The 13,031-nt window shown below is 48.6% G+C and overlaps 1 protein-coding gene across 2 annotated transcripts in view; it reads left to right on the top strand.

Moving 5' to 3' along the window:
- The first annotated feature begins 2,443 nt into the window (after nucleotides 1–2,443).
- ELMO2 (engulfment and cell motility 2) overlaps nucleotides 2,444–13,031 on the top strand; it is a 40,050-nt gene continuing 29,462 nt past the window's right edge. For both annotated transcript variants that reach the window (XM_038572504.1, XM_038572503.1), the window contains exon 1: nucleotides 2,444–2,527. The gene's annotated coding sequence lies outside the window, so the exon portion shown is untranslated. The remainder of the gene's footprint in view (nucleotides 2,528–13,031) is intronic.

Genomic DNA, 13,031 nt, shown 5'->3' with positions numbered 1-13,031 from the left:
GGAGTTATCTTTCCCTGGAGCCTGGGAAAGGTAAGGTGAACATGGCTTGCTACCTTATAATGGGGCAGAAAGGAGTGTGGTAGATAATGGGATGCAGAGTGAGCAAAACTGGGTCTGATTTCTAGTTCTTGCATTGACCCCAGATAAATCCTTAACCATGCCACACCTTTGACTCTCCTTTGTAAAAGGATAAAGATGACAGACAGCATCATCAACAACAATTATAAAAGACAATAACAGTATGAATAATAACAAAGTTGCCTCAAGGATCCCACAAAGCAATGGTCTATAAAAGACCTTGAGAGGGCCACCTGGGTGGTTCAGTGGCTGAGTGTCTGCCTTTGTTTTGGCTCAGGTCATGATCCTGGGGTCCTGGGATTGAGTCCCACATAGGGCTCCCCGCAGGGAGCCTGCTTCTCCCTCTGCCTGTGTCTCTGCCCCTCTTTCTGTGTCTGTCATGAATAAATAAATAAAATCTTAAAAAAAAAAAAAAAAAGACCTTGATATCCAGCAAAGCATGTTGACCAGGGGTGGGCAAAGTGTGGCCACAGGCCACCACCTAGAACACAGCCACACTCATTTGTTTATCTATTGCCTGTAGTTGCTTTCCCACTCCAATAGCCAAGTTGAGTAGTTGTCAGAGAGACCATACGGCCGAGTATTTACTACGTGGACCTTTTTTAAAAAAAAAAAAAAAAAAAAAAGATTTTTTTTTTTAAAGATTTTATTTTATTTATTCATAGAGACAGAGAGAGAGAGGCAGAGACACAGGCAGAGGAAGAAGCAGGCACCACACAGATAGCCTGACGCGGGACTCGATCCTGGGTCCCCAAGATCACGCCCCACGCCCCGGGCTGCAGGCGGCGCTAAACCGCTGCGCCACCGGGGCTGCCCCCCCCAAAAAAAAAAAAAAAAAAAAAAGATTTTATTTATTTATTCATGACAGACACAGAAGGAGAGAGAGGCAGAGACACAGGCAGAGGGAGAAGCAGGCTCCATGCAGGGAGCTTGATGCAGGACTCAATCCCAGGTTTCCAGGATCATGCTCCAGGCTGAAGGTGGCGCTAAACCCCTGGGCCACCAGGGCTGCCCTATGTGGACCTTTGTGGAAAGTTTGCTGAGGACCTTTGGGTGGGGGGGCGGGAGAGACTGTATTGATGTTAGCTATTTCTAAGCTTCAACTTCCCTGAGTACCAGTTTATTCACCAGTAAAATAAGACTAATAAAAGCTACCTTCGATATTTTGGGGATCAAATGAAACAACATATGTAAAACTGCTTGGCAAATGGCAAGGTGCCATAGAAATGGTGGTTGTTACTTTATCCTTTCTGGGTCCTATCGATTTCATTTAGTATCCGCTGAGCATCTGTAAAATGGACAACAAAATACGTACTTCTCGGAGATTGCCATTAGGATCTGTGAGACAAAGTGATGGAACCATAAACTTTATTTTATTTATTTTTTTTAAAGATTTTATTTATTTATTCATGAGAGACACAGAGAGAGAGAGGCAGAGACACAGGCAGAGGGAGAAGCAGGCTCCATGCAGGGAGCCTGACATGGGACTCGATCCTGGGACTCCAGGATCACACCGTGGGCTGAAGGTGGCACTAAACCGCTAGGCCACCATAAACTTTAGAATCAAACCAGCACAGTCTGACTTCTTGCTGGGCCTTGCCATGGAGTGTATGATCTCTGGCCTGTGCTCCCAGACTCAGGTGTATGATCACTGGCCCGTGCTAGAAGCCTCAGTTTCCTTATCCGTAGTAATAGGATGAACATAATACCTGCATCAGGACCGCCTTGAGTATAAAGGGAGGTAGCACAAGTGAGGCCTTGGCTCGGAGCCCGGCCTCGATCTGATGCGTAGGTGCGGTGACAAATGCCACCTCCCACGGGGCTCCATTGACAGTACAGCAGAGCGGTAGCCCTCTGCCTCTGCTCGGCGCCCACGGTCAGCCCCGGGTGCCGGTATAATTAGCTCCATCTCTGCTCACAGCCTCTGACACGACTGTCACCTCCCACTCACTCATCCCTACTGTAGAGTGTGCATTACATGCCCGCTGGGCATGGGGCTGAGTGCCACCAGAGGACAGCTCAGCCCTCAAAATCTCCCAGTTGTCACAAGGGATCAAAGCCTTTTCCGTCACTCCCGGGCCGTGCCAAAGAAAAGTTCGAGGGAGAAAAGGCTGCCTCCCGCATCTGCGGCGAAAGCCCGCGCCTTCTGACCCCACAGCCCGCGGGGTGGGTGGTGAGGGCGGGAGCGCAGGAAGCCTGTGTCTTTAAGAGGCCTCCGCCAGTGGGGCGGAGACGGCCGGCGCTTCCCCGGGCCTTGGGCCCGCCCTCCCTTGAGTGACACGTAAGCAACCCAATGGGAGAAAGAGAATTCAGCGAGACGGCGAAGCGGAGCAATAGGAGCGCGGGTCGGCCTGCGGGGGCGGGGCCCGGGGAGGCGGGGCGGGCGGAGGCTGGAGCGGCCGCGGAGGCGAGACCCGGGCGCGGGAGCTGGGCCTAGGTCGGCGCCCTGGTGAGTGGGGGGCGCGCCGGGCGCCGCGGTGTGGCGGGCCGCCGGGAGGGGCCTGGCCCGGGGGACGCGGAGAGGAGAGGCCGGGCGGGGAAGGGGGCCGGAGGCTGCGGCCTGCATTGGCCAAAGTGGCTGGAGGGCGGGCCCGGGCTGCTCGGCGCCGGTTCTGCAGGGGGGTCGCGGCCCTGCTGGGTCCGCCGGGCCGGAGGGGTGCGGGTCCCCGGCCGGGAGGGGCCTCGGGCGGGGAAGAGGGCGGGCAGGGCCTGGAGGAGCGGAGGGAGGAGGGGGTGGGAGGATGGAGCCTGCGGGCGCGACAGCAGATGGGGGAGGGACGGGCTGGGCAGCGCGCAGTGGGAGCCGGGGGTGTCTGCGGCTGGTGGCCCCGGCCGCGGCCCGGGAGTCTCTCTTGACCTCGCCGCCCCGAGGCACACCCTGCCCGTCGAGCAGGCCGGCTCCGTGGCCCCCAGCCCGTGTAGTTCTCACCTCCGCCGCTCCCCTTCCGTTCGGGCGTCTGTCGCCTCCCACCTGGACGGCTGCATTGTCCTCCCGGATGTGCCCGCACGCGCTGGGGCTGGCTGCCGGGGGCCTCGCACCGCGGCCAGGGGGATGCTTCAAAATGCACATCAGATCCCGACACTCCGCGGCTTCAAACTGGCCAGCTGCCCACCTCTTGCAGGGTCAGCCCCAGATCCTCGCCCAAGCCCTGGAGACCTGGAACCTCCAGCCTCTCCCTTCTGCTCGGTCCTCTTCACACTGTCCTTTTCCTGCTCCTTCTACATCCCAAACCCTGGCCCTCCTCAGGGCCTTTACACTTACTTAGCCTTCTTTCTGCTCTACCCGGTCCGTTTTAGTCCAGTGAACTCGTCTTGGTCCTTCCAATCTAACCTGCACTCCTGTATCGCTTCCTAGGGGGCATCTCTGGGTCCTGACTCCTCCTCCTGGTGAATTCCTCACTTTTGTCACCCTCTGTACATCGTCACACTTGAACAGCTGCAGTTTTATTTGTGAAAGTATTAAAATGTCTAAAATGTCTGTCTATGCCACCAAATAATAGGGTCCAGAAGATAGTGTCTGGTTTTGCTTCTTGTATCTCCAGCATCTTGCACAGGACCAGGCACTGTAAATACTTATTAAATAAGGGAATAGGGAGGCCTGGATGTCTCAGTGGTTGAGTGTCGGCCTTTGGCTCAGGGTGTGGTCCCAGGGTCCCAGATCAAGTCCCACATCAGGCTTCCCTCGAGGAGGGAGACTCTGCCTGTGTCTCCGCCTCTCTTTCTGTGTCTCTCATGAATAAATAAATAAAATCTTAAAAAAAATAAGGGAATGGAGGACTTGGCTTTGACAGGAGGAAGGGGGTTGTGAATTGTGGCCCCTAATAGCCTGCCAGTGAGGGAAGGAAACCAATATTGGAATATATTGTGTCCTAAGCTCTAGGCTAGAGCCATACCCAGTGTCCAATGGAAATAGAATGCAATATGTGTAGTTTAAATTTTTTAGGAGCCACAACTGAAAAACTAAAACAGGTGAAATTAAGTTTTGGAACACATTTTACTTAACCTATTATATTCCAAAATAATATTATTTTGACATGTGATCAATCAATATAAAAACACTATTACTTTTTATTTATTTATTTTTATTTTTATTTTTTTATTTTTTTTTTTTAATAAGAGATAGCCTCTATGGGCCTTTTTTTAAAAAGATTTTATTTATTTATTAGAGACAGACAGAAACAGAGAGGCAGAGACACAGAGGGAGAAACAGGCTCCATGCAGGGAGCCCGACGTGGGACTCGATCCCAGATCTCCAGGATCAGGCCCTGGGCCGAAGGTGGCCCTAAACTGCTAAGCCACCGGGGCTGCCCCTTTAAAAACACTTTTTTTTTTTTTTTAAGATTTTGTTTATTTATTCATGATAGACACAGAGAGAGGCAGAGACAGAAGCAGGCTCCATGCAGGGAGCCTGATGTGGGACTCGATCCCAGGACTCCAGGATCATGCCTGGACCGAAGGCAGGCGCCAAACCACTGAGCCACCCAGGGATTCCCTATGAAAACACTATTAATGAGATAGTTCACATTGGTGCGGGTTCACTAAGCCTTTGAAATCTGGTATGCATTTTCTACCTACAGCCAGTCCATTTCAGTTCGTGGTAATGACATGCCCAAAAGCTATTAAAGAGTACTTAGGTTAGGGGCTGCCGTATTGGGGTGTGCAGTTCTAAAACCTTTGTATACCTGTGGCATTGAATCCCCTTCAGAGTCTTTTGAGGTAGTTATTGCTACTTGCATTTTACTAATAAAAATAAGGAGTCTCCTAAAAGTTACATTGTCTGCTGGTGATCATCCTAGAGTTTGTGAATGGAGGAGGGAGATTAGTACCAGGACCTAATGTGTTGATCGATTGGGAGTCTGGTCTCTTTATACCCTATGCTGCCTCTAGGAGGTGCCAAGGAAGTTTGGGGGCGGGCCAGAAGTAGGGACTCAACCTGAAAACAGTGGCACCTGTGGCTGTATTGCATATTCTGTCTGGTTTCGTGCAGAGTAAAAGTGTCTGGACGCATCAGTACCACCTGTCTAGGTGGCTCAGTAGCAAGCATATCTGATGCAGTTGGAGGATAAACCTGCAAGGCAAGTCCTTCTTTGACCCAGTCATTTGTACCCCAGCACGTCTACACCAACTCAGTCTGGTCCCAGGATCTGGGGAGAAGAATATACACACCCTGCAGCATCGCAGTGGTGCCAGGAGTACCACGCCCGAGTTAACACTCTGGCTGTTCAGTTCCACAATTGCTCACCGAGCGAGGTTCCCCTTACCGAGAGGCCAGCACTGTTTGAGGCCATTTAGGGTGACTGGAGAGTATAAGTCACAGCCTTCATCTTCAGGATGCTTACCGTGGAAAGGAAAGACCAGATCACGGGGTGATTAGATGATCTGCAACACAACCGTGTGGTGTGAAGAAGAACCAGAATCAGTGGTCTGCAGAGCCTGCAAAGTTGCTGTCTTGGCCAAGCTGTGAAATGTGTTTAAAAGTGTTGAATTTGAGTTCCTTTAGGAGGGGTGGGTACTTTGCAGTTTTCACGGTGCCTGCAATAGATGCTACTTAGCTCATTTACATATCTGCCCTGATACTTAAGGCATTTGAATTTGCCATCCCACTGGAGGCATGCTGGTTTAATATGAGTCACCAGGAAAGATTTGTTGAGCACCTGTTATGTGGCAAGCCTTGTATTGGCCATTGCTCTAGAACTGACCAAAAACTCTCCAAGGCGCTTCTTCTAGAAGACAGTAACAATAACAACAGCAATAATAGCTCACCACCAGCAGCATTGCCTTTGCCTTTTGTGCTGATTTGCCTCCTTGATTGCCTTCACATCTGTTCTCATTTTGTCATCAATATCCTGCAGCCTGGTGGGTTGGGCTTTTTTATGCTGGGAAATATGGTTACAGTTTTTGCAACTTCTTTAAGTTCACACAGTTGGGACTCTGCTTACTGTGTGTCAGAATTTGTGGTTATATGATTAACAGAGTTTATCTCACTTAATATTCATAACCACTTTAGAGAGGAGGGTTGATTCTCATCTCCATTTTACTGTTTAGAGAGGAGGGTTGATTCTCATCTCCATTTTACTGTTATGGAAATTGTTAGAGCTGGGATCCAAATCTAGGTCTGTCTCACTCCAGAACACAAGCTCCAACCATTAAGTGGCACTGGCTCACTAGAAGGTCAAGGTGGGAAGGGACATCAAGGATATCTAGTCTAACCTCCTCATGCGGATCAGGACAGGAGGGCTGGAGAGGCTTGTGGTCGTGAATTTGGGCAGTCAGGTCTCCTGTGCTTGCAGAGGGGGAGCTAACCCAGACATGCTGCGGGGGGGGGGGGGGGGGCAAGGCCTTTTGTCCCCCACTGGTGGCGTGGCCTTGCCAGCTTTCCTGGACCTCAGTTCTCTCATTTATAAAATGAGAGGGCTTGGCCTGATTTTACAATGGGAACAATGCTGTGTTGTTACAGTCAGTATTGAAGGAGTCAGGCCCACAGCCCGGGATTTCAGCCATAACCCAGGACTCTTCTCAGCTCACCACACCCCCTTCCCACATGAGCTCTGCCACCATCTCACAACCACAGTGGTCTATTGAAGGGGAACAGTTTCTTAAAATTCATTGGTGTTTTCCATTTCGGTGTCTGTTTCACTTCCAAAAACTGAGGGAAATAGTCTGTAAACACTGAGCCCTTCTAAATCTGTCAATTGTTATAGTGAGGGATTTGTAAAGTTCTAGGCAGTGGATAGTCCTCTGTAGTGTTTTTATTCTCTTTGAAAGTCAGGTCCCAGGACATCCTGGAGGGTATTTTTATTAATTTAATTTAATTTTTTAAGAGAGAGAGCTGGGGGCGGGGCAGAGGGAGAGAGAGAATCTTAAGCAGGCTCCATGCCCAGTGCGGAGCCCAGCATGGGGCTCAATCTCACAGATCTGGGACCATGACCAGAGCTGACATCAAGAATTGGACACTTAACTGAGTAAGCCACCTAGGTGTCTCATGGAGGGTATTTTTAGTGTGGAATTCTGCAGGCACAGCACTGTGCTGGGTATTGTACTACAGACTTTGGGGAAGAATGGGCAGGGGACGAGACACAGGCTGGATGAGTCCCTGCTCTCAGATGGCTAACAGTCCTGTTGGCTGTAGTTCTCAGCCCTAACCACCATTAGGATCACTTGGGTGGGGAGGGGCTTCAGTGACATGGGGTGGGCATCGATGATGTACAACTCTGGTTGTAACCAGAGTTAAGAACTACTGGTCTTGGGCAGCCTGGGTGGCTCAGCGGTTTAGCGCCGCCTTCAGTCCAGGGCATGATCCTGGAGACCCAGAATCGAGTTCCATGTCCAGCTCCCTGCATGGGGCCTGCTTCTCCTTCTGCCTGTGTCTCTGCCTCTCTCTCTCTCTCTCTGTGTGTCTCATGAGTAAATAAATAAAATCTTAAAAAAAAAAAAAGAAAAGAACCACTGGTCTAGAAGTCTGCTTCTCAGACTTAAACATGCATGTGAACCCCCTAAGGGTCCTGTTGAAGGCAGATTCTGATTGACTGGGTGATCCTTCATGACTATAGACTCCCAGAAGCTGCTGATGCTGCTGGAGTGCAGTTCACACTTTAGTAGAAAGAGAAGAGACCACGCAGAGGATTACAAGTCAGTGGGACTGTGAAGGTTTGTACTAATAACAACTGGGAGCTCAGAAGAGGGTGCATTTAATTCCACCTGAGGCAAGAAGACTAGGAAGGCCACATGGATGAGTGGTTGTATGAGCTGGGCCTTGGAGGATGACTAGAAGTTTGCCAGTTGGCTAAGGTGGAAGGTGTAATGGCTCAAGCAAAAGCACAGACTCAGAAGAGCATGATGTTTGAGGGAACAAGATGGTCTGGTGCAACATACTAGCATCTACACGGGAGAGTCTGAAAGGCAGTTCCACCTTGCAGAGCCATGAGGAACTGGGGTCAGCTGAATGCCCTGCTAGGGAGTTTAAACTCTGTTCTATACATAGACAAACCCTGCAGAGGGTTTCTATACAGGGTAAGAGGAGACCTAGGTGATCCTTAGGGGAAGAAGCCCAAACAGTTTCCCAGTTCCCATAGCCTTCCTCATTGTGCTTTGGCTCCAACTTAGTGGCTTTTGGGTAAGTCTGGTGTCCAGCATATTTTTACAAAAAGAAACAGCAGCTGCTGTTGGCGTGAAGGTCCTCAGCATTTCTAGCAGTACGCAGCAGAACCTGAATCTCTGCCAACCCAGTTCCTCTCCTCTAAACCTGAGAGTTCATCCTCATTCAGCAGTCCGAACTAAGGGAAGTTGAGTCACTCTTCAGATGAGAAGATTTCAGAGGGAGAGCCTCGAGTGAGATTGTGGTTTCGATTAGAAAGAAGGTGTGACCTCTAGTTCCCTTCCTGGTATGGTGGACTCTTGCAGGAAACAAACCAGACTCACCCACACTGCCCGCCCCCCCACCCCAACTGAATCAAAAGCAAAAGAAGAGAACAAAAAAAGCACATGTCAATCCTTATCCTTAAAAGAGCAGAGAACAGGGGAGAAGAGGAGCTGGAAACCAGGCATCTTCATTCTGAATACCTTACTAGAGGGAAGGGATCCTCTTTCACTTCCTTTCTTCAGATGGGCTGTGCCACCCTGCCGTCAGTTCTGCTCCAAACTCCAAAGCAGTCACTGCATGGGTGATGATTGATAAAGCTCCACGGGGCCTTTTGTAACGGTGTTGATTTTAGAAACACACTTTTGGAGGCCACTTAGAGAATGTTCCATTGGAGACACCAATGTTACTATTTCTCTCGTTTCCCCAGCTTTGCTTTTGAAAATGTGTGCTTTCATTCTCCTGCCTTACAGAATTACCTTCCTCAGATCAAATGCGTACCTCTCTCCTGTTGATGGCATTTTGAGTTTTCCCAGCCAGCTTGATGTCTGCAATGCTTTAAAGGGGGTGGGAGGTAAGGGATGGTGAGCTGTTTCATCTAGAAGAGGGGTATCACTTCTCCACCCCCTGGGCCTGGATGTGAACCACAGTTCCCTTATTCTGGCCTGGCTATTTGCTGTTGAACTCAAGAGCACCACTGAGCGGCCAGAGCAAGAGGCTATTTATAACCCTCAGAGTTTTGCAATGTTATTGAATTGCTTCGACCTAATTTCCACTTCCTTTCTAAAATGAAAATGAAGAGTAAGCAAGCAAGTACTGAAGGAGTTCCCACAAGGAGACCCTTCATCCAGGAATGTGCTCGGGAGACCCTGACTGCTCCTACTCTCCCATCTCCTGACACATCTACAGAGAGAAAAGCAGAAGGATACTCGTCCTTTTCTTTTCAGTAGAGTAAGGAGCACTAACCCTGGTTTTCTGGTGAGACACCTTCTAACGTTAGAGATGACAACTAACTCAACAGTGGAACTACCATGAAGTTGGAAGGTGGTGGGACGTGGAGGGAACCCCAAACAACCAGAACAATTCACGCTAGTCCCTTTCCATTCAGAGGCAGCCCTGTTCATAGGAGTTGAGGAAGCTAGAGGTGATGGATTTGCATAGACACTGGTGCTTACCAAACCATAACTGTATGCTAGGTGCTGTGCTAGGTTAGTGGGCTACAGGGCATACCTGCCGTGGAGGAGGAACTAGTGAAGAAGAGAGATGTATAAATACGTAACTATCATAACAGTAAGTATGATAGTACTAATACCTACAATGGAGTCACACAGTAGCCCTTCTAGAGGTTGGAACAGAATGTTATGAGAACACAGCGGCCCCATCCTATTTTATCTTGCTTGGGAAAGGTGGGGAAGGAAATGACATCTGAGCTGGGCTTTGATGTTTGAATAGGAGCTCTTCTTTTTTTTTTTTTTTTTTAGGATTTTATTTATTTATTCATGAGAAACAGAGGAGAGAGAGAGAGAGGCAGAGACACAGGCAGAAGGAGAAGCAGGCTCCATTGCAGGGAGCTGACGCAGGACACAATCCCAGGTCTCCAGGATCACACCGTGGGCTGAAGGTGGCAGCTAACCGTTGAGACACCCAGGCTGCCCGAATAGGAGCTCTTTTGACAGTCCAGGGGAGGAAGGGGACATGCAGAGGGCCAGAAGAAATGGAAGAACACGGCCTGCCTCATAGAAACAGCAAGCAGTCTGGGAAGATCTGGCTAGGTGGAAAGGAACTGAATAGCATGTGGGGAGGTGTGGATCTCCTCTAGACAGTGAGGAACCACTCCCTATTGGAACAGTGAGCTCTTGTTCTGCAGGTCTCTTAGCTGCAGTGTGCTTTAGCTTCTGGTTCAGCAAATCAGAATTCTCCGAGCACCTGCTGGGGGCCACAGACAGCACTACCTGCTTTTCACCTGGCTTTCCAACAGCATCAGACTACCCAGGATCTAATTATTATTATTAGCTGTGTGACACTGAGCATTGGACTTCATTTCTCTGTGCTTTGTTGTCTAATCTGTTAAATGGGGAGTAAAAATATATCACATAGGGTTGCTGTGTGGATTAAATGAATCAATATATGTAAAGCCCTTAGAATAGGACATTAGCACCATGTAATAGTTAGCTAATGTCATCAGCATTGAAGAAGTATTAAGTAGAGGGGAAAGAACTAACTTTGAAGTCCAAATGACTCAGCCTTGAGATCCAGTTCTGATCTGATTTCTTTTTTATGGAGGGAGAGGAGGCGTGGGAAGGAGCCCTGTGGACGACAAGCTTCTCAACCCATCTGAACTTCAGTTGTCTCATCTGTAAAGTAGGGATGATTTTCAAGGTTCCTTGAGCATCAGCTGTAAAATGCTATAGAAGTGGAATATCCGGGGAGCCCGGGTGGCTCAGTTGGTTAAGCAACTGACTCTGGTTTCTGCCTAGGTTGTGATCTCAGGGTTGTGGAATTGAGCCCTGTGCTCAGTGGGGAGTTTGCTTGTGCCTCTCCCTCTGCTCCTCCTCCGCCCCACCCCTGGTATAAATAAATACTTAAATAAATAAAATCTTGGGATCCCTGGGTGGCGCAGCGGTTTGGCGCCTGCCTTTGGCCCAGGGCGCAATCCTGGAGACCCGGGATCGAATCCCACGTCGGGCTCCCGGTGCATGGAGCCTGCTTCTCCCTCTGCCTGTGTCTCTGCCTCTCTCTCTCTCTCTCTCTCCGTGTGACTATCATAAATAAAATAAATAAATATAAAATCTTAAAAGAAATTAGTGATCAACTATAAAGAGGTTGTCTACCCATACTATTATATACAACATGATTACTATAAAGTCGCTTATATAACTGATCTATTTTAAACACACCAAACTTATCTAAGAGGGTCTCACTCTTCATTAATTGAGCTGGTGTTCATTAAGGACCTGCTCACTGTCATTATCATATACCTGTTACGCAGCTGTCTGTGCAGACCCCCATATCAGAGTTCCTCCAAAGCTTGGGGTCAAACTTAGTCATAGGCCTTTTCATTGCAGTGAACAGAAAAGCAGGCTAGTTCCATATAAAGGAGGTTTTTTTTTTTTTTGGCAGGATCCGGGGGAATTTCAGGCACCCCAAGTGTAGGAGTTGGAGCCATGGAATCTGGGAAGTCATCAGGCTTTTCCATCTCTTTTTGGGACTTTGTGGTTTCTGGTTTCTGGCCTCCACTTATCTACACATTTCTGGATTCTTCCTGCAGTATAGCTTCCTCTGAAAGGCTCTTGGTTTTTGCTTCTTGGTATTTTTGGCTTGCTGGTGGCTTTACCTTGCCATGGTACCTGCTCCGAATTGAACTATGAGCTTTTTTTTTTTTTTAATTTTTATTTATTTATGATAGTCACAGAGAGAGAGAGAGAGGGGCAGAGACATAGGCAGAGGGAGAAGCAGGCTCCATGCACCGGAGCCTGATGTGGGATTCAATCCCGGGTCTAAAAAAAAAAAAAAATAAAATAAAAAAAAAAAAAAAAAAAAAAAAAAAAAAAAAAAATCCCGGGTCTCCAGGATCGCGCCCTGGGCCAAAGGCAGGCGCCAAACCGCTGCGCCACCCAGGGATCCCGAACTATGAGCTTTCTGCTCCAGGGCCCCTAGTCATCCAATTTCCTCAGCCTGTGTCTTTAAATTTAATAGAAAGAATTGGATTTGTCCTGCTTAGATTGAGTGTTCACTTGGGTCTCACCAGCTGGGGCATGGTTCGAGAGAGTGTCATTCAACATAAATGGACAGCCTGCCCTGTGTGAGAAAGGGCAGAGTCGCTGAGAATAGGGGCTCATAGTATCTCTTGGATCGTCCTGGCGGTTGCAAATCTCCATGCTGTAAAATGGATATGAATTTTTGAAACCGCCAAGAATCACTCAGGGCAAAGTTTAATAAAGAAAAGAGACAGTCAACCCAGGAAATGCCAAGTGGGGTCAGAGTAAAGTGGAACTGCCAAATAATGAGCTTTTGCTTCATTGTCTCCAAAGACAGTATCCAGAGTTCTAACAAATACGATTGTTTCTTAGTAGCACCATCAAAATAAAGGTGTAGTTTCTTTGGATGTGGATTTTGAAGTGGGTATACTCTTCATTTGGATTTGTAAATTCTGCTTTAGAATCATGGCCTTTTAAACTTAGGAGGCACTCTACACGTGCTTTAGTTCAATATTCATATCCCACAGTAGAAATTTGGGTGAAAGGGACACATCCACTTCGCCCAGACCCCTGGGATTGGGACTGTGACTGGGTCCTGAGTCCATCAGGTCCAAATCCAGCTACTTCTTCAGCAGGCCAGTCTTCCCAGCCCAGGGCTCTTTCTCTTGCACCTGTAGCACCTACTTATCTTAAAGAAGAACTAAATAACAAATGGTCCTAGAAGCCATCCTATGCAGCTCCATGTATATAAAGTGCAAAAACAGAACATTTATGTATGGTGAGAGAAGTAAGGCAGAAGTTGCCTCTTAGAGGGCTGCAAGGTGGGGGATTGACTGGAAGGAGGTAGAAGGAGATTTTCTAGGGTGATAGAAATGTTCAAAGTCTTGTTTTGGGTGGTG

The sequence above is a fragment of the Canis lupus genome, chromosome 24 (genome assembly GCF_011100685.1).
Source record: "Canis lupus familiaris isolate Mischka breed German Shepherd chromosome 24, alternate assembly UU_Cfam_GSD_1.0, whole genome shotgun sequence".
Classification (NCBI taxonomy): Eukaryota; Metazoa; Chordata; class Mammalia; order Carnivora; family Canidae; genus Canis; species Canis lupus.
This window is presented reverse-complemented; position numbering and strand designations above follow the sequence as displayed.